We start from the raw sequence: 20618 nt of genomic DNA on the forward strand, positions 1-20618 counted from the left end.
GTATTGACTCTTCTTTAGGTTTCAGAATAGAAACACTCTGCATGTTGCTCACTTAGATGGTGAACACTCATGAGATCATTCACACTGATTTTCCTCTTGCCACTGCACCCCTGCCCAGCTCCTGCCTCTGGGTCTCATTTCTTAGACCCCCACCAGACAGCTCCTGGTGGCAGACTGAACGGTTTGTCTTTTTTTCTTTTTTCCCTCCTGTTTTGCTACTCACAGATCAATTCATCATTCCTTCTATACATGCCTGCTCTTTTTAACTTCTTTACCCTTTCCCCCTTATTCATGGTTACTTCAGGAAAAAAAACTTTCTTATGCCACATTATCCTCACTTTACCTTCCTGTATTCCCTGTCTGAGAATGTACTCACAAATATGTGTTTTCATATGTGTACACACACCTATGCACATATCTACTGCAGTGTCCTCATGGCCTGCTCATATATACCTGTTTCAAGTAAAAAGAAGAGGCAGAGATTTAACGTTAACGAAGTTAGATAAAACATATAAGGACTGAGAACCATCAACTTCTAGAAATTTGAAAGTGCTCAGAAGATTTCCTTCAGAATTTGTGCAGAAATCTTTATCTGCCCTCTTCCCTCATTAATTTAACCCACTTTTCCTCAAGCACTGGTATTCAACATAAATAGAAAAAAATGATTTTCTACTCATTCTCCATTTTTTGATAATAACTAGCATTGTAGCAGCACCCTTTTCAAATTTTTCTTGTAAACCTAAGGCATATGTAGTAATATGTGTTAAATAAGGTTTAGTGGACTACATGGAAATGTAAGCAGCATTTTATTAGAAATGATTAGAAACAGGAAAAGCAGATGGTAAGGTAGTTTATAGAATGAGACTAGATTTTTGAGAAATAAAAGACATGGCGCTTTAGGCTTTTGAACTGTGGTTCTTTATTTGTCATAGGAGGAGCCTTGGAAATTTTTGAGAGACTTGAAACCTGGCATGTGATTGAAAATAGAGTACTGGGCCCCAGTAAACTCTGGCAACTTCTAGTATGTTCCAGTGGGTTCTGGCGTAAGACCATCACTGAGGGTTGGAGTAAGAGGATACAAACTCTGTCTGAGCAAGAAGTGTTTGGAATTGTTTACTATCTCCCAGACGATAAGGAAAGGCGGCATGTTTGTCCTGTCCTTCCAGCTGGATGTGCTTTCTGGGGCCCTGACTGCTGAAAAAGGGGGAGGGAGACACCCCTGGGTCACCTGAGTTCCAAACAACCAATTTAAGTTGCATTTGTATGCAGGGACTTTTGTATTTTACAAAGGGCTTTTTATTAATTCACATGGCAAACCTGTAAAACATAGCTATTATCACTATTTTATTGATGCTAAGTAATTTGTCCAAGTTAATAGTATATTCGACTTTTCTCTCTCCCTCAGCTCCAAAGAATCAAAGCCCTGTTGATTTTTTTCAACATACTACTCACACTTGCTGCTCCCTTTTCATTACCTTGTCCCCCTACACTGTTCCAGGGCTGTGTCACCTCCTAATCACCCTCTTCTCTTTAGCCCGCTGCAGCTTCAGTCCACCCCAATATTGCTGCTAGGGTTCAATGTCAGATTCTTTGTCACAACATGGCTTTAGCTATAGATAGAATCATTCAGTGGTGTCCCTCATCCCAATACAGGATAAGGACCAAACCATTAACCCTGACATTCAAGGTCCTCCATGGCATCTCCTCAACCGACTCTTATAGCTTTAGTTCCCCTCACCCCAGGGACATTCAAACACTGAACTTCTTTGTACCTTAAATAACACTTGCACTCCACATTCACACTTCTGCTTCTCAAAGTCCACCACCTGAGATGACCCCTCTTCTCCTTCTATTCATTTATATCTATGTACCTTTCTGTAAAAAACCACACTTAGGCTCTCTACCAGCCTTTGGCTACTAATCATGTAACACCTCTTTCATTTCTGTTTAATATTGTTACTTCACCCTTTATGATTATTAACTTTTTATGAATTTCCCCATTTTTCATCTTTTCCTGGTTATATAGACAGCTTGGAGGCAAGAATCACGTTTTCTACTTTTCTGATATAGCAAGATAATATCTTGAGATATTAATCTTTGTGCTTTTGTTTTCCTCTTGTTCTTGCAATTGACTTTCCCCCTCTCAGGCAGAAGCATCTATACCGCCTCAGGGAGAAAAACTGGAGCAAGAGAAAAAGTACGCAACTGTTAAAGTTTCAGGTTTCTTTTTCCCCCTTAACTTCCAAAACAGATTTTTGAGAATCAAAAGGGGAAGTCTGAGGGCTTTATACCATACCCAGGATTCATAGCATAGCTGTGGCACTAGCAAGAGAAAGTGGCATATTGGCTATAGTCCATCTAGCCGAAGGAACTTCCATCAGCCTCAAGATTTTTCTGAAACCTGGTCAAAAAGATCCACATAGACACTTTCTGCCAGTACCATGGTCCAGGATACTTATAACAACACTAACCATCAAAGACGGCAGAAGGCTCTGGCAAAGACAGAGGTAGGAAAGGAAAAGCCAAGTAGTAAGACTTGGGAGGACAGACAGCTAGAGGCTCTCTGCTGTTTCCTTGTGTCCTGAATCCGTGTTCTCCAAGATGGTAGCTGGTATCCACATGTGGCTGGTTATTGTGACTTAGCAACTGAATTTCAATAACTGCCCGAGGCTAGTGGCTACCATATTGAACTGACACTGCAGAGCACCTAAACATTCTGTCTGATTCCGACAACCCACAGTGATCAGCACTATTCATGACACATAGAAGACACTCAAGAAGTGTTTCTAGAATGCATTAATGACTCACACATTATCAAAGAATACATACATGTTCACCACTTGCTCAAGATAGACCTGACCTCTTAGCTTCAATGTTCTCTGCCCTGATCAAATTGAAGCGACTGCAGCTTCCTCCATTTAAAAAACTTTATAGCAATTGATTTTTCTGGGGTGCATACTTTCCATCAGCATTAACAGATAGCTAGTGATTAAGCCTGACAATCACAGTCCTGTTCTGAATCTGAAAGACTCTAGACCCAGTTTACCAAAGGTTTAAATTATTTCCTGTAATTCCCTGAAATGAATTTGGGTAACATACTTTTCCACTTCTCCCAATTGAGTTTAGTGTTGTTTTATGTTGTATTTGTAACCTGATTATCCCAAGTCTTACCTCCTACTAGTTAATAGATAAGGTAATAGTTACTATTAATTAACAGACGAGGTCTTACTGATATTCAGATCACATCAGCTATAGATCTGTCCCTTTAGGTCTCTGGTGCTGCTGCCTTATATGAGAACATTCTCAAACTGGGCACAGCTGGCTTCTCTAGAGTTGTTCTAAGTCCTGGGAATATCCTGACTTCAGGGTGGTGGAAGGCTGACCTCCACTTTTCTACCTTTGTGACACCTCTTTCATTTCTGTTTAATATTGTTACTTCACTCTCATACTCTGAATCTCATTACAAATTTCATCTTGTCTTGTTTAGTTTCAATGAACAGATTCTAGTGCTCCTTACTCCTTTGGGGATCCAAACATGGGCCTTTAATTTAAAGACCTTTAATTTAAAGGTCTTTAAATTAAATATCAATGAAATACTTATGGATTCTGCTATGTGTATGTAGGGTAAAGAAAAGGTATCAGGCTTTTCTGCCCTCCCGCCATTAGGATAGATGAGGGAACCCTGTAGTCCTGAATGCATGCCTGATGGCGGGCACCTGAAGTGGGTACACCTGGGCTGAGAGACTGAGTTTATAAGGGTGGCATCACAGGGACACCAGAAGAAGCCAAGAATGAATGGAAGCTGAGAGAACGCCAGAGAGAGCCCAGATAGAGTGAGGATTTGCTGGGGGCTGAGAGGACTGCCAGCCTCCTGGCCCCCCAGCACCCCTGCCTGCCATGTGCCTGGTAAATCTAAATGAAAGACCTGCAAAAGCCACTGAGGACTCTGACTCCTCCTTTACCCGGTCTGTTGGATCATAGAAAACCTGCACTGTGGTCATCTTGCCCCTACAGTGTAAAACTTCTATTTTTTTCAACCATTAGATACTGAGAAAACACCAAATTTTGTATTCAGATATTTTGCCATACAGCCATCTTCCATGCTCCTTTCCTTCATCCAGAAAACTTGAGGTTCTAGTGCAGCTCAGTTCATGGAGAAAGACTCATAAGGATCACCAGTCAAACAAGCAGCCAGATGCTGAGACCCAGCTTGGGCTCAGCTGGGAATAATTACAAATCAACCCTTAGTATCAACTATTAGTGTGTGCATTAGAATCACCTGGACAGATTGCTGGGCAATCTGCAGTGTTTCTGATTTACTACATCTTGGGTGGGGCCCAAGAACTTGCATTTCCAACAAATTCCCAGGTGATGTTGAGGCTGGTCTGGAAAATACACTTGGAGAATCACTGCCTTAATCATTTGGTGACTAGCTTTCTGGAAAAACAGTTTATGAATGTTTGACACACCTCCAATTTCATTTCATCTTGGTTTCCACATGCCCTAAACCTTAGTCAATAAAGACCTTTCTTGTCTGAATCCAAGAAGACAACAAGTTTGATGAGAATATTCAGTGCCTTTATTCTCTGTTCTAAAAAAAAATAAAATTTCCATTGGTTTAGGGTTTTTAAAAGCTCTGGGACAACTTGGTTTATAGGATATAGAGAGCAGTGATTCATTGGGGTGTCAAGAAGCTGAGTAATTTAAGTAAATCTCAGAGTAAAGTCTGGACTAAGGTGGAGCTCTGTCTGCTGCGTGAGCTCACAGAAAGGATCCACTGTCAGGTAGAGATTGTGACTCTAATTATATAATACAGATCATTCCAAAATGAGATCAGACAGAATGACTCCTTTGCTCTCATTATTTAGGTGAAATTTCCCAAAAGCAACAAAACATTTCTTTGTTCAATTAATCCATTAAAAAAAATCTACTTATCTTACAGATATTTTATCTCTAAGACTTAAAATTTCTGCTGGATGAAATTTTCATTATCACCAGATGTTTTGCTGTCAGGAATATACAGCTTCACTTAAAAGGTTTTAGGACCCTTGATTTTTCCTTGTGCTTAATCACTCTTCTGGTCAATAAATTCTACTTTCAGTGACCAGACTTAACTGTTGCAATTTAAACTCCTTTCTTGTTTCTATCTTGTAGAGTGGGAATGTGCAAAACTGTTAATTATCTATTGGTAATTACTCCTAATTTGTTTGAAGACCGCTAGTCACTCTATCTTTTTATTTTTCACGGAAAATTACCTCCCATCTTTTTTCCAAAACTTCCCTCATACATCCTAATTCCTTTTGCCCTAATTTGTTCATAACTGTCCACTAAACCCTATTCCCCCAGCCCCCTCCACTGGCCTTTCTTTTAAAGCCCAGATTAAAACGGAACCCCGATTCCTAACTGATATGCCTTCATCTGCTGCGTCCTGAGTGGTGATGGCTCCTAATCCTGTGGCACTTGGATGTCCATCCTGGTTCTGTTAAGTTTCCATGCTGTGAAGTGTCAAGTATCACAGTTAGAGATGATCAGGTCAGAGGAATATATTGATGTTGTAAGGTTTGTTTTAAATACTACAGGTCTCCCCCACTTTTCTCAGGCTCATGCTATGCCCCTTTGCTTTTACCACATACCTACTTTAGTGCTTGATTGTGCTAATTAGGAGAAATCTGAAGAGGATTTTTACTTTTCTGGCAAAAGTCAAAAAGTGAAAGCATGTTCAGAATCTGTTTTGCAGCCGCTCTGCCAGAGGTGTTCAGAGTGGCACTGCACAGCTACTTCCCAGGTGCCACTTTGTCGCGTTTGTATCAGATCATCCTTGTTTTTACTGTGTTGTTTTAAGTTTCATGTATTATTTGGTGGGTTATTTTGGGGGTCTGGGAATACTTAAATTTTTCCCAAATAAATTGATGGTAATTATGTCTTTGTCTGATACCATTTCTGCTTATGAAAGGCTCTATGCAGTCACTCAACTTTAGCATAGGAGGGGAAACCTATATAAGAATTCAAAGAAACCATTAGATTTGTACAAACTGATTCATTTTATGGTTAAGTAAAATTAATCTTAGTTTCATTGATGAATGCAAATTTGGTTGATGTTCATTTGGCATTCAGTCTGATTTATGTAAGTTTTACAAAAATAAAAGTTAAACCTTTCATGAGTATGTGATACAAATAATTATTTTTTAATTTTTAGAAACCTGTTGTTCCAGGGTACATCTATGGGAAAATGAAGATATAGATAACAATTGTAGTGTCTTTCACCTTAATCCTCCACTGCTCTGCTGGTTACTTAGGCTGTAGGGCCCTAGAGTCTACAGGCTATAACTTGCCCTCTTATAATAGATTTTGTATGGCTCAGATTCCTTGACAGCAGTTTTTGTTTTTTTCATCATCCCTCTAGTTTTAATAGAACAGGATGAAGAGGAGGTCTCTCTTCACAAAATTTACTTAGATCAGCAATCTAGTGCAAGAGCCTAACAACTGATGCTTTCATTTCTGCACGCTCATCTTTCATGATGTTGTTATGAATTTCTTTATATGCTTTATTTTGCATATTCAGAATATGTTGTTTTTATTTTAACCAACTACCTTAAAAAAAGTATTTTAAAAGATAATATATATATACATATATATATATATTTATCCACATATTACCATTTCTGAATCTCATTATTCCTTTCTGTATTTCCATCTGGTGTCATTTTCCTTCTGCCTGAAGAACTCCCTTTAATATTGTTTATGATTCGTATTGACTGGCTATGAATTTTGTTCATCTGAAATATCTTTAGTTTGCCTTCATATTTGAAAGGGGTTTTTGAGAGTAAAATTTTTTTAGATTGCCGTATTGTTTTTTCATACTTTATTTTTTTCTAATATTTTATTTAATTCTTACATCATTTTTCATCTTTGCACAATGTATGCATTTTCATTATGGTTATATTCCCCATACAATTGCAACCCCCACCCCTTATTTTGACTCTAGTCCTTCCTCTTCTATCCCCTCCCCCTCACCCCCGTAGTGTCTCTGGTTTATAGTTGCTTGTTGATTTTGATTTTTCCTTTGTATTGATTAGTCTTTTTCCTGGTCTCTTATTTAAGTTTTCTAAATTCCTGCTATGAGTGAGACCATCCGGTATTTTCCTTTTTCTTTCTGACTTACTTCGCTGAGCATGATCCCTTCTAGCTCCATCCACGTTGACTTTCTATTGTCATCTTTGCTTTGTATGGTTTCTGATGAAAAGATCGATATGGTCCCTGTATTTTCACCTCTGTATATACAATATCTTTTTATCTGACTGCTTTAAATTGTTTTCTCTTTATCACTGGATTTTGTAATTTAATTATAATATGCCTTTCTTTATGTATTTCTGTTCAAAATTAATTTAGCTTCTTGAATCTGAGTTTATAGATTTCAGCAAATAGAGTAATTTTTTACACTATTTCTTAAATTTTTTTTTGTTCCCTTCCCCTCTTTTTTCAGAAACTCCAATTAGACATATATTAACCTACCTGAGAGTATCCTACGGTCACTGCTACTCTCTTCTTTTTTTCGTTATTTTTGTGTTTCATTTTGGAAATTTTATTATTGTTCATTGACTTTTCACTATGTAGACTTCTATTAATACCATACAATGTAGTTTTCATTGTGGATGTTGAATTTTTTTCTTTAGCATTTGGGTCCTGTTTACATACATTTCCCTCCAGATCATGACCATGTTTTCCTATACCATCTTAAGCATGTAGAGCATATTTATAATTCTGTTGTAATATTTGTATAGATTCATGTGTGTTTCTTCCACTCTCTTTCATTTGTGAAGTTTTTTCTACTGATTAAATTTTCTCCTGGTTTTAGTTATGATTTTCTTACTTCTTTGTGTGCCTACCAATTTATTATTGGATGTTTGATGTTGTGAATCTCGCATTGTTGATTGCTGGATCTTGTGAAATTCCTTTAAACAGTGTTGGATTTTGTTCTGATACACAATTAATTTACTTGGAATTAGCTGAAACCCTTAAAAACTTCCCTTTAAGTTTTGTTATGACAAGTCCAGAGAAGCCTTTAGTATAAACTAAAGAATATCTGAGTATTCTATTGTATGTCCTATGGGTTATGATCACCTTCCACTTATGCCCCACATGAACTCTGGAGCTGTTCTGCTTGCTCCTCAATACTGATTTCCTTGTTTTAGGTAATTTCTTCCAGATGATTCAGAGATTTGTATTCATTTTTTTTTATTTTATTATTATTTTTTTATAGAGGCATGTTTTATTTATTTATTTATTTGTTTGCTTGTTTTGTTTATACAAGCACTGGGTACAGTCAGAAGCGCGGGAGGGTGAGAGAATTCACCAGAGCCAGAGCGGGGAGCAGAGCAGGCAGAAGGACTGAAGTACACTGCTGAGGGGAGCAGCAGGCGGCAGGAGAGGTCTGCGCGCCATGTGGGACCCTCCTCTGGTGTCCGGGGAGCAGCTGGGGATCGAGCTGGCGCATCAGAGGCCGCGGGCAGCTTCACAACCCAGCGCTCAACTGCTGCGCCACTGGGGAGGCCCGAGATTTGTATTCAAAGACTCAAAGGGACCCCTTGTTAGATTTTCCTGCTTTTTCTCTGTGTAGTTAGTACAGTACCCTGACCAATAATTTTTTTACCACTTTGGTCTTCTTGAACTCTCTGTACCTTCATCTTATGGAGACCACTGGACTCTGATTTTCTCTTTCATGCACTGTAGCTTAGAACTCGAGAAGTTGGTACAATTGTTCAACCAACTTTGGCTGTTTCCTTTAGAGGTCATACTCCCTTGATATCTGTTGCTCAGTGCCTGTGTGGAAGACCTCATGACCCCTGCTTTCTGGTATTCATATTTTGTGTAACCCTCTCCTCAAGTATGGGCTGTATCCCAATAGGATATGACAAGTATGATAGGATATCACTCCTCTGATTACAGAAGACTCTGACTTCCACTTTGCTGGTAGACTGGTCTCATTTGCTTTGATGAATCAAACTGCTTCATCAGAGAGGCCATGGTGGCAAGGAACTAAGAGTAGCCTCTGGCCGACAGCCAGAAAGTCATGGAGGCTCTCAGTTCAACAGTCCATAAGGAATTGAATCTTGGCAACAACCACATGAGTGAGCTTAGAAGTGGATTCTTCCCTATTCAGGCATTCAGATGAGACCATGGCAATGGCCAACATAAAAATTGCAGGCTTGGGAGAGACTGAGCTGGAGTTTCACTTTGCTATGGGCACTTGGTGATAATTTCATAATAGCTAAACCGTGCCTGGATTCCTAAGCCGCAAAAACTCTTAAGATGATAAAAGTGTTGTTCTAAAATGACAAGATTTCTATTTCTCAGAAATAGAAAACAAATATAGTTTGAAAATTACTGTTTCACCTATGCTATATGTTTTCATTCTGTTATTTAAGGCAGGAGATAAATAAGGTCTCTCTTATCCCATTTTGGCCAGAAAGCAGTCCATGATTGCTCAAAGCAGCACCTCCAGAGGTAGGACCCACACATCAATAGTTTGTGAAGCCTTTCAGATGCTTCAATATACCTCCAACTACAAAAATCACTATCTTAGAATAGTGATTATTAGTTTTCATGTGATGTGAATCACCTGAGGATCTTGTTAAACTCAAGAGTATGATTCAGTAAGTTTGAAGTGGGACTTAGGATTCTCCTTTAAAACAAACTTCCAGATCATTCCAATGCTGCTGATTTGTGGAACGCACTTTGAGTGGCAAGGACTTAGATTACTGGGTGCCTTCTGTTCATTCCCTCTAGGGAGAAATTTGGAGTAAGTGTCTTAGTATCTGTATCAAAGGATACTTGAGTTGCTCTACCCTCACTCTTATTTACTGTCTTTTAACTGGTGTCTCATTCATTCATTCATTGATTCAACAAATGTTTACTTTATATTTCTTGTGCATTAACTTCTTTTCTATTTGAGAGACCTAGTCCCTAAGTCCACCCTAATTCCTTGCAATCTGAAACCATTTTCAGTTGAGTGGAAGAAACATGTATGTGAGAAAATACATATAAAGCAGGCTAATATGTGCAGAAATAGCAGTACAACTTAATTATGAACTCTCTTAGTAGAAAAACTTTTAGAAGAGGTGATGTTAAAGTTGAGTTTGGAAATATGAATGACCTTCCCAGTGCTTAAATTGGGAAACTGCATTGTGAGAGAGTATTGGAATATTTACCTTTGCTTCCTCTTACCTGTTTCAGAGATTTCATCTTGGTATTTCTGGTTCTCAAGCAAATTAGTCTCCTGGTGGTCTGTCTGAGGTCTCATATTCTGAGATATGTAGGTTAGGTCCCTACTATAATCCTCACTGCTTTCATCATCTGTGTTTAAACAAATAAAGTTAAGAAATACCTTTATATTTTTAGCCCCAAGTCATCTTCATTATAGGAAAGATTAACTGTCAAAAATTACTACTGTATTTCATCTTTATCTCTACTCAATTCTCAGAAGGTGAGATGGGGAATGGAATGGACAGAAAATGGCATATTTCTTATTTATTTTATACCAGCTGAGTTTCTGACTTTATCTTCCAGGAGAATCACTTGCTGTGAAACCCTTTCCAACACTTTCCCAAAATATTTCTGATTTACTAATAAAGGTAACAGATGAACTAAACTGTGTAGAAAACAAAGCAGAATTTAAAAAAAAAAGTATTTCTTGAGATAATGTTGATTTACAACACTGTACGCTTTACAGGTATATGTTTACAAATGTATATTTTCATAGCACATCCACCACCAGAGGCCCAGAAATCTTCCATCATAGTCCATTAGGGTCTCTCTTTCCCCTGGCCCCCCTTCACTGCCCACCTCACCTTCTAATAGTATTCCCTTGTGTATATATACCACATCTTTTTCATCCTCTTATTTGAAATGGGCACTTAGATTGTTTCCATAGCTTGGCTATTGTAAATAGTGCTGCAATGAACACAGATATATATATATATATATATATATATATATATATATATATATCCTTTCAAATTCGTGTTTTTGTATTCTTTGGATAGCAGGGGGTGCTAGATCATATGTAGATCAATTTTTAATGTTTTGAGAAACCTCCATGCTGCGTTTTATAGAAGCTGGACCAGTCCACATTCCCACCAACAGTGTAAGAGGGTTCCTTTTTCTCCATAATCTTACCAATACTTGTTGCTTCTTTTTGGATATGGGTGATTCTCATGGGTATAAGTAGTATCTTTATGATTTTGATTTGCATTTTCCTCCTAATAGGTGATGATAAAGTATTTTTTCATCTGTCTGCTGGCCATCTGTATATCTCCTTTGGTCAAATGACTATTTAGCTCTTCAAAATAGAATTGTTTAAATTTTACTCTGTAGGGATCTGGACCAGAGTCACTGCAGTATAGGCATAGGGACCAAAAATCACCAAGACTTTTTCCTTTTGAGGTGGAAAAATCCACCCCTCAATGCCTCTCCACATTTTTTTCAATAAAATGGAGAGGGGAGCAAGACTTGATCCTCCTCATAAAACATGAAGCCCCCTTATTGTTACTACACATCTGAGTCTGAAATCAACTCATCATCTCCAAAAAAGTGTAGTTAGAGAGATGAGAGAGCTGATGAGTGGTCCATCAAAGCCTTTCACCTACTTATAAATTATAAGGGCTTGAGAATACTAGAGTCAGATAGTAAGAAGTTAGGGATCTTGGTTCAGGAGGTTTATTTTCTTCTTGTTGTGCTCTCTCAATGTCCAAGGAAAGAATCCAAGTGAGTAATTGCTTCTTAATATTAATAATTCTCACTGTGATTGTGATGAAGAAAGTAAGAAATGTACCAGTTAGCTTTTTCTATGTAAAACCACCCCAAAATTAATAGCAAAAGCAATAAATAGTGACATTTTTTCACTATTCTGTGAGTTTTATGGGCATTTTTTATTCAGGCCAGCTTAGCCAAAGCTGGATGATTTAGATTGATGTCATTCAGATGTCTGTAAGATTTAGGAATGGCTAGGGTAGAGCCTCTATCTATTACGTATCTCATCCTCCAGAAAGCTAGACCAAGCTTGTTCACCTGTGATGGAAGATTTTCCAGAGAACAGCAAGAGATATCAACTCCAATAGGTAATCAGTTTTCAAGCTTCAGCTTACATCAAAGATGCTTGGTGACCCAGTTGCCAAAGCTAGTTGCATGACCATGCCCAAGTCCAAGTAATAAATAAACCCAACTCTTGATGGGAAGAATAGCAGTGTCACATTGAAATGGGCTTACATATACGGAATTGAAATCTACCACAGTCAGCCACATCTTACTGCTACTGCTTTCAACACCTTGGTTTAACCACTCCTCACATCAATGATCTGAGAGCACTACATGAGAGCTTGGATTCCAGGAAGCCAAGTAAGTATAGACTGGCCGCTAATTGGTAAATTTCAGAATTACTTGCTATTATTCCCTAACCACACACCACTAAGTGTCCACTTAACCTAAGTTGTTCTTATCTTTTACCAAAACCTCCTAACATCTCTGGCCTCTGCACATGCTGTTTCATCAGGTTGGAAGACCCATCTGTAATATTCATCTAACAAACTCCTGTGTGTATGCTGATCCTAAGCTGACATGTGACTGCTGCTGATTCCTTTCATGACCTCAGGTGGGCCCAGCTGAGCTCTCACCCTGTGCTCTGAGATCATAGTGTTTCTAGCTCTCAGACTGCTCTGTAACATTCCATTGAAATCCTTTATCACACCCCCTGGGCTATTAATCACAAAGGTCAGGGATGGTATCTTGTCTATTTCATCTATGTATCACAGGAGTCTAGCCCAGGGTGCGGCTCACCATGGAAGTCCAGTAATTGTTGCTTGAGAATATGATACACAGCATAAAACATGCTTACTCAGGTAGTTTGTGGTCAGGATGGAAAGACAATGCATTCACCTGAGAAACATCTAGAGAATTACACGAGTTAATTGCTGTGTGAATAAGAAAAGGGAAAAATATTTCCTGATTTGGTTTATAGTATTGTATTTTCCATAAATTCTTCTATTTCTATCTTTTTTCGTCCTTTTCTACCGCGTCTAACCTGCCACCATTTTGTATAACTCTGGAAACAGATGTTTTGACTTTCAGTTCTGGTCACTTATGGTACTTGTATAAGTTACTTAACTTCTGAGAGTCTCAGTTTCCTCATCTTTTCCCCTAGAATCTGGGAGGATTAAATAACTTCAGATACCTATAAGCACTTGGCACAGTACTCATTAAATGTTAGTTTCTATAGTGTTCAGAATATTGTTTTCATTATTACATTTCTAATTCTGACTGCTTTTGTTCAGACCCTTGACGCTCTTTTCCTCAACTATTATAATCACCTTCTCAAGACTTTTCCCCTTAACTCATCCTGCAATTTTCATCAGATCACCTCTTGTAGAGGCAACTCTGACCCCTTCTACATGCTGAAATCTTTGACTTTCCTTTGCCTGAAGATTCAAGTTCAAATTTCTCAGTATTCCTCTAGCAACACTAAAAGATGATTTGCAATTCCCCGAATATGCCTTGCTATTCCAAACAGTCTTGCTTTTTGCACAGAGGCAGGTTCTCATTGATGATATGAGACTTATGCTTCAGGGACAACTGCGGGCATGTGCACCTCCCCAGGCTTGCCTTATCTTCAGGTTTCAGTACGTGGTAGCCTAGCTCAGCCTGAACCGAGGAGCACTGTCACACCCTGGGCTACAGACTGGGCCAGCAGGCTGCCAGCACTACCTCCTCATCTGCACAGACCTCAGTGGTAATCTGCCTCAGAAACCTAACTGAGCTTCCAGATCCTGGCTTTGACTCTGTTAAGATCTGAACTAGAAGCTCTGCTCCTGCTTGGGGCCATTGTGACTCAGGCTGCATAGCCACCTCATATTCCCACCTCCAACCCAGGGCCACTAGCAGGACATGGGGAGTCTCTTAGCCTTTCCTCTGCCCAAGACAGAAGCTGCAGAAGTAAGGTGTGACCGATAACAAAGTTGTGAAACCAAAAGAAACTTCTTAAACCATCCGTAACGAAACAGATTTCTTTCACTCATGCCTAGGAAAAGACTGAATTGTCTTCCCAGTCTATATACAGAAAATATTACAAAATGAATTAAAGGGTAGCCAAGATGTGTGTGTGTGTGTGTGTGTGTTTGTGTGTGTGTGTGTGTGTGTGTGTGTGTGAAGTTTCATAGAGGTGGCAGCTAATTCACTAATAATAAGAGGAGCAATAATACTCATATGTTGCTCTTCTGGGATTTGTGATGGTTGTGGTATTTATCAGCATTTGAAAATGTATATGTCACCCAACTTTATATTCGTAAATTTGCATTCTTTTTTAATCAAGGACTCCAAGTGGCTTTAGGTTCTGACCCCATAAACTGAATCCGCCCCTGTGGCACCCATTAAGTTCACTTTTCATAGGATGCTCATGTTCTCTGAAGACTCAGTTCAAACTTTGTGCCTTGGATAACACTACAGCCTCTTTCCTGGACGGTCACTGTACTCATACATGTACCATTCCTAGTTGCATATAGCACACTGATAAAAAAATCACTAATTACTTCCCTCTGTGGACTTCTGCTGAGTAGGAAGCTACTCTGACCATCTTTGTTTTGTATTCTTTGTATGTAATATATCTGTTACAAAATAAGTGCTTAATAAATGTTACCTGAATTCATGAATAAATAGATGAATAGCTGATAGATCAGATAGAAAATGGGAATAATAAGTGAAAGTTTCACAAAGACATGGAATTTATATGCAGTCTTGAAAGATGATTACTATGTGACTTGGAAGAGAGGAGAAATGTGAACAGACTAGGAAGTGAGAGCAACAAGAAGAAAGAAATAGGTTTTCAGGGGATATGGTGGAAGGAAAGGATAATGTAAAGGAACAACACAGTAGAGGCAGCTTTCTGTGATGATGGAACTGTTCTGTGTCTTCATTATGATGGCAGTTTCATGAATCTATTCATCTGTTACACAACCACAGAAAAAATAAATCTTAGTGTATGATAATATTAAAAATAAAGTTTACTTAAAAAACAACCAGGGCCAAAACCTGGTATTTGTGGCAGAGAGCAAAGAAATTATTTTGATGAAAAAAGAGATTAAGCTTTTTTACATGAGTAATATAATTTTTAAAAAATTAAGCCAATAATTTACATTGGGAAATGGCAGAAGATAAAACTGAACAGACAAAATGACTGGACCTAATGTCAGGATGGATACTTACCTCTTATCCAGCACATCCCTGAAAAACGTAGAGTTGAGGAGATCAATCAAAAACAAGAGGCTTAGGGCCTCCCTGGTGGTTCAGCGGGTTGAGCGCCACACTGTGAAGCTGTCCGCAGCATCTGCAGCTGTGGGTTTGATCCACAGCTGGCCAGAGAGAAACCCACATAGCCCGGCAGACCTCTCCTGCCTCTCCTGCCTCTCCTGCTGCTCCCCTCAGCAGTGTCTTTGGTCCGTCTGCCTGTTTTGCTCCCCACTCTGGCTCTGGTGAATCCTCTCACTGTCCTGCGCCTCTGGCCTATACACCATATCTTGTATAAATGGATAAATCTTTAAAAAAAAACCCTCAAAAACAAGAGGCCTAGATTACAAGGATAGCAGTAGCAGTCCAGTGAACAGCAGAGAGCTAAGAGACATTGAAAGAAGAGCTGACAAGAATTTTAAAGTTTTTTTGGATATAAGAATGGAGAGAAAGTCAAAGATCACTTCAAGATTTCAAATCTAACTCTGAGGAACAATGAGGCTGCCATTGAGAGAAATGGTGAGTTTTGAAAGAGATAGTGATTTGTGGGAAGAATAGATGGTAGGTCCTGTAAGCCCAACACATTACATCTAGAGGAAGAGATCAGAATATGGTGGAGACTGAGGTTCCTGGAGCCAAGAAACACTGGAGGAGCCCCCTCTCTAACACTCAGATTCTCTGCTTCGGTGAGAGAATTGTCTCTGGAGCTCATTTATCAATTGAGGTCAGACTCTGTGCTAAGCACTTTACCTACATTGTACCTTCCTTAATCTCCTCAGTAATCCTATGATATCAGTACCATTGTTATCCTCAAGTTATAAATAAGGAAACAGACTTAGGGGTCTCAGGCAGTTTGCCCAAACTTATAGCTAGAGGGACCAGAGGTTTTTAAACTCTTGAACCAGTACATTAATGACTTCTCTTCAGTAACCTGAAACCACTTTTAAGTTTTATTTATTTACACTATTAAGGAAGCATACTGAAAGTTTAAAGACATCACAAATTCTACCAAAGTGGCAGAGGACCTTCATTCTTTCTCATTAGGTGGGGTTTATTGTCAGCAGTGTGCCAGGAAGGCTGAGCAAGGTATTGCTAACCATTTAATTCTCTCTAGAATTGTCTGCATTTCTATTGGGAGCCCATTTGTCAGAAGTTCTCCGTAGTTAGTGCTGAGGATGCTGACAGCGCATGCTCCATCTGAAGTGCTAGTGTACACTGCTTCTCTCTGACCAAAGTGGGATTATCCCTGACTATGTCTTGTTTGGTTTCATTTCCGCAAGTATGTGGTTCTTGGCCCTCACTAAAACCCCGGATGACTGAAGCAGTGAGTCATATGTATGATCGTCATTGTTTTCTCCACCTTTTCAAGAGAACCCACAGACGCTATGTTTCCATTCTTTTAGCTGATCCTTCTTTCACAGAACAGATCAGAGCAAAGGGATGTGAATCATTTGGAAATGATGAACAATAAGCCTCAGGCAGAGAAAGGGGTATGTCAGTTGTGTGGTTTTTCCAACCCTAAAATATTTGCTTTCATTGCACTTAGTAGAGTTATAATTATAGGGTGTTAAAATCTTGGAAGTGGCTTGCCTACTCAATACTCCATTTGATGATCATTTGAAAAAAAATAACAGCTTTATTGAGATATAATTTACATATTCACAAGGCGTGCTACCTTCACCACTATCTAATATCAGCATGTTTTCATATCTGATAAACTCTGCCACTAGCTGCCGCTTTGCATTCCCACCTCCTCCTGCCCCCGGAAACCACTAATCTATTATTTGTCTCTGGAGTTTCCTAACCGTTAGTTCGCAGAAATGGAATCATACACAATCGGTCTTTTATGACTGGCTTCTTAGAATAATGTTTTCAGGTTTCATCCATGTTGTAGCATTTATCAGTACTGCATGTCTTCATGGATAAATAATATTCCATTGTATGGATATGTCACATTCGTTTATCTTTTCATCATTTCATCAGTTGATAGATATCTGGGTTGTTTCCACTTCGGGACTACTATGAATAATGCATCAATGAACATTTTACTTTCAATTTTTATGTGAAAATCTATTTTTTTTTTTTAAAGATTTATTTGTTTATTTGTTTATTTATTTATTTATACAAGCACTGGGTACAGTTAGAAGCGCGGGAGGGTGAGAGAATTCACCAGAGCCAGAGCGGGGAGCAGAGCAGGCAGAAGGACCGAAGCACACTGCTGAGGGGAGCAGCGGGCGGCAGGAGAGGTCTGCGCGCCATGTGGGACCCTCCTCTGGTGGCCGGGGAGCAGCCGGGGATCGAACCTGTGCTGCAGAGGCTGCCGGCAGCATCACAACCCAGCGCTCAACCGCTGCGCCACAGGGGAGGCCCTGTGGAAATCTATTTTTAATCCTGGTATTGTTGGGTCATATGGTAACTATGCTTCACCATTTGAGAAATTGTTGTACTGTTTTTCCAAGACACTACAGCATTTTACATTTCCACCAACAATATATAAGGATTCCTGTTTTTCCACATCTTCACCAACATCTACTACTTTTCTTTTTGATTATAACCATCTAGTAGATGTGAAGTAGCATCTCATTATGAATTTTAATTTTATCATGGCTAAATATATATTATAAAAATTTTCATTTTAACCTTCTTTTTGGAAGGGTGGCTATGAAATTTATTTACTTATTTTTTAAGGACATGCCATTATTATTCATCCTTGTTTGTTTTTTTCACACTATAGGACTGCTTCCCTCAAGTGTGGTCACCATCGTTTCCCCACCAACAAAGCACCCATAGTCCTCCACCATAGTCCACCGTACTGTCTTTTTTTTTTTTTATGTAGAGGCATGTTTTATTTATTTGTTTGTTTGTTTGTTTGTTTGTTTTGTTTATACAAGCACTGGGTACAGTCAGAAGCGCGGGAGGGTGAGAGAATTCACCAGAGCCAGAGTGGGGAGCAGAGCAGACAGAAGGACCGAAGTACACCGCTGAGGGGAGCAGCGGGCGGCAGGAGAGTTCTGCGCGCCATGTGGGACCCTCCTCTGGTGGCCGGGGAGCAGCCGGGGATCGAACTGGTGCCACAGAGGCCGCGGGCAGCTTCGCAACCCAGCGTTCAACCGCTGCGCCACCGGGGAGGCCCACCACCGTACTTTCTGCTCCACCTTTGTTCTCCTCCCCCCCAATCCATCCCCACCTTCTGGATGCATCATATCTATGGTCAGCTTTCAAGGGTTGGGTTTAATTTTGACCATTTTAAAGTGCACATTAACTGACATTAAGTCCATTCACAATGTGGGCAACCTCTAACAATATCCCCTTCAAGAACTTTTTCATCATCCCAAACAGAAACTACCCATTAACAATAACATACTGCTGTACTCCTCCCTTCATCAGAGCTTTTTTGCTTTTTATATTTTTTTTTATAGTCCGGAAATTTATTTTTGTTTTATTTAGTTAATCTGTTGATTAGTTTTCTCTATATTCCTTTTTTTATGAATTATTTTATTTTATATAATTCTTACATCATTTTTCATTTTTGCATAATGTATTCATTTTCATTTTGGTTATATTCCCCAAACAATTCCTACCTCCTTTTTCTGACCCTAATCCCTCTTCTCCTCCTCCCCCCGCCCCCCACTGTAGTGTGTCTCTGGTCTATAGTTGCTTGTTGATTTTGATTTTTACTTTATTGCAATAAGTCTTTTTCCTGGTCCCTTATTTAGGTTTTCTAAATTCCTGCTATCATCATAGCTTTTTTTAATACCATACAACTGACTGCTTTTAGTTTGATTTTTGTTTTCCTAATAGCTAATATTTTCCCAGTGGTAGAACATCTTCTCATATGTTTACTGCCATTTGTCTGTATTCTTGGAAGCTATATCTTTTCAAATCATATGCCCAAGTTTAAGGGTTGTTTCTTTTTTTTGTCTTTTCATACTTTAGTTATAAAAACTCTCTATCTTTTGGATACAAGTCCACTATCAGATACATGATTTGTAAATATTTTCTCTGACTCAGTGGGTTATCTTTTTGATTTCTCAGTTAGGAAAACACAAAAGTTAAATAAAAAATTTGATGAATCCTCATTTACTTCTTTTTTTCTTTATTTCCTTGTCTTTGGCATCATATCTAACAACTGTTGCCTAATCTGAGATCATAAAAAATACTCCTGTATTTTCTTCTAAGAGCTGGACAGTTTCAGCTCTTACATTTAGATCTTTGACCCATTTCCAGTTAATTTTTATATATGTCATGAAATGGGAATTTAGCTTCATTCTTACAATATCCAGTTGTTTAGTTATAAAAAAGTAAATTGACCATAAGTGGAATTTACATTCATTCCTTTGAACTATATGCCTCTCCCTATGCCACTACCACACTGTCTTAATTATTATGGCTTTATAGTGAGTTTTTAAATTGAGACGTGTGAGTCCTACAATTTTGTCTTTCTTTTTCAAGATTGATTTGATTACTTTGGGTTCCTTGTATTGCTGCATGTATTTTATGATCAGCTTGTCAATTATGCAAAAAAGTCAGTTGGGATTTTGGTAGGAATTTACATTGCATCTGTAAATCAGTTTGGGTGGATTGTCATATTAAATTTATGACTTTAGTTTCAAGAAAATGAGATAGCTTTTCATTTATTTATATCTGCCTTAATTTTCAACATTGTTTTATAATTTTCAGTGTAAAAATCTTGCAGTTCTTTTGTAAACTTTATTCCTAAGAATTTTATTTGTTTTGACACTATTTTAGCTGTAATTGTGATCTTAATTGGGTTGTTCACTGCTGGCGGATAGAAACACAACTGATTTTTGAAAATTGATCTTGACTGTTGCTACTTTGTTGAACATGATTATCAGTTCTAACAGCATTTTTGGTGGATTCTTCAGGATTCTCTATTTGTAAGAATATGTCATTTGCAAATAGAAACATAGACCTACTTCTTCCTTTCCAATCTAGATGCCTTTACTTATTTTTCTTTCCTAATTGCACTGGGTAACTAGAAATTTAAACCCAATTTAAATTTAAGAAGAATTAGGAGAATTTAGAATTTCTTTTATCAAAAGAGGAGAAGATCAAGGAGGGCAAGGCCAAGAATGTCTAGGAAACAAGTCTCTTGCAAGTGAATGTATTTGTTGGAGTTCTTTATTCCTCATTCCCCAATTAAACCATGTCTCCTCTCATCCCCCATTTAAGGAAAAGGTAGACTTGAGGCAGATTGCTTTTATGTTTTTCTTTTAAAAAGTGTATTCTTAGATATAACCCAATGTCCCAGAACAAGTATCTGCCCAGTTCTCTTTCATTCCCAATCTCCTGTCTTCCTATTTTATTCTAAACCACCATATTAGATA

This window comes from Talpa occidentalis, unplaced genomic scaffold, assembly GCF_014898055.3.
Source record: "Talpa occidentalis isolate TD23 unplaced genomic scaffold, MPIMG_talOcc4v2.1 talOcc4.6, whole genome shotgun sequence".
Classification (NCBI taxonomy): Eukaryota; Metazoa; Chordata; class Mammalia; order Eulipotyphla; family Talpidae; genus Talpa; species Talpa occidentalis.